Here is a 2,239-nt window from a genome sequence, read left to right as displayed (position 1 = left end):
TGCTGTAGGAGTATCTTTCAACTAAGTTCCCAGTGGAGCATCTGATATTTTTCCAAGAAAAGCTTTTCAGACTCTGAACGAACAGTCCTTTCAGTACAAACCCTGTGCCCAACAACTCTCTACATAAAAGACCTCATTATGAATATTGAGTCAGTGGGGCTTTCTCAGTCAGTGTGTGTTGCTGATCAGGCATTCTTGACCTAGAATTGGTATTTCTCATATAGTTTGCAAGAAGCCCTAAAGCATATTAAAATGTGCACCACATAAAAAGTAGTGTAGACTAATGACTACGAAAAAGAGTAAAAAAAAGAAAAGAAAATGACATAAAATCTTTGATTTGGAATTGGAAATCCTATAACCTCTCCTTTAGCTGCCATCTCATTAACATATTTGTTCAAAAGACTCTTCTCTGCTTCATTACATAATTTGTATCACAAAATTCACACAAATGTTCATTATTCCCAGATCTAGATAATGGCTTACATGCCTTAATTGATTACCTTTTTCTTTTCTTCCCTTCCCCCCCCTCCCTTTTTTTCTTTTTTTTTATTTTTTTCTCAGAGAGAAGCTCTCTCTGTCAGAGAGTGTTTTCTGGTATGGGATCTGAACGGGACCAATTTCTGACTAACATCTGGGACATCTGTTGTATGCACTATTATAGTACATTATACAAACATTAGTGAATGATTCCTCCCAATACTCTGCAAAACAGAAGTGTTAATATTATTGCCCTGTTTTACAGATAGAGAACGTCAATTTGTATTTTCTGCATCTCCTGTACCTACAGTTCTATACCTGGTAGGACCTATAGCATCAGGGAAGAGCTCCTTATATCACGCTTCTGTGAGGTATCAGTTGCAATAACAGGTACATGAAATGCTAGGCCTTCATCATGAGATCATCATGGAGATGAGTACTGGTATTGAAATGAAGAGAGGAAATTCTGTTTCTCTCTAAATTACATTCCTTTATAAGATCCCTGTGTAAAACTGTACACTTGCATGAGCCCCGGCTGAGATCAACTGATGGGCAGGACTTGCAGCACCTGTGGCCTCTTCATGCCAGCAGACAATCCCAGCCATGGCAGAATAGGGAGAAAAGGTAAAGCCAGTTAGCACAGCCTGGAGCTTCTGCTTGTGGTGTTGGTGGGCAAATGTTTTCTTTCCACCAGCTGGCAGTTCTTGTTTGTGACACGAGCACTGCTCTGACTTGGCTGGACAAGCCCCAGGGGTTCAAAATGGGTTTGTAAGGCTGGATGCTAGTGAAACTGCTGCTCCAGAGGTGGAGAGGGGCCACAGCATGCCCCAGCCCTCCTTGCTTGCTGCAAACCAACCATGCAGCAAAGGCCCTGTAGCTCTTTGACCAAAACACGCTGAGAAAACAGTGGCCATGGTGACATCAGCCAGGCTGTGACAAAGCATGGAACCCAGGGACACGGACAGCTGCAGGTGGAGTCCATCACCTGCAGGGCAGCCCTGCCGGCCGCGGGCTGCCCCCTGCCTGCAGTACCCTAGGGTTTGTACTGTGGTGCTGCCTATCCCTCTCTGCTGGCAACCGTCGAGACTACAACCTTGTAAGCTGTGATGTCATAGTTATCAGCAAAATATTACTGGGGTGAGTTCACAGGTGGGCTGCCACAATACCTGCAAGCAGGTGCTGATGCTACACCTGTGCTGCTGCCAGCACAGCTACAGAATGATATTGGGCGATGGGGTCTCAGAGCTGCCTGTGGTTATTACCACTTCAGGCACAGAGAGAAGATGCTGCCCTGTGGCCTGTTTGCACTGGGCAGGAAGGAGTTATGGAAGTCTGGACCCAGAGGCCTCTCTGTGAAGCTCTAATGAAGAGAGGATCCCACTGCCACTTGGATCCCCAAGAAACAAGGGGTGGGTGGGCAGCTTCCCACCTTCCTCCTCAGGGAATTCTGTGCCCCTGGTGGTTACCTGCAGTGGGCATGAGAGGGCAGAGGAGTGTGGGCACTGTGGGGTAGAGGCCAGCTGGTGTCACCAACCCCCCTGCAGCAGAGCAGAACACCTTCATCCCCAATTGCATCAGTCAGCTTCAGACAGTAACCCTGCCTGCTGTATACACCCCATATTGCAATTAAATGTATTTGGAAATGAAGGAAAGAGGTCTCTCATAGTTCCTCTAAGGACTACTGAACTAATCTGTATGTGGAACTCATGTGAAAAACTCATGTCTGACACTACTGCAGTTCCTTCTTTAAAGCCTTTTTTTT

The sequence above is a fragment of the Meleagris gallopavo genome, chromosome 21 (assembly GCF_000146605.3).
Source record: "Meleagris gallopavo isolate NT-WF06-2002-E0010 breed Aviagen turkey brand Nicholas breeding stock chromosome 21, Turkey_5.1, whole genome shotgun sequence".
NCBI lineage: Eukaryota > Metazoa > Chordata > Aves > Galliformes > Phasianidae > Meleagris > Meleagris gallopavo.
The sequence above is the reverse complement of the archived record's forward strand: the minus strand, read 5'-3'. Positions refer to the sequence as shown.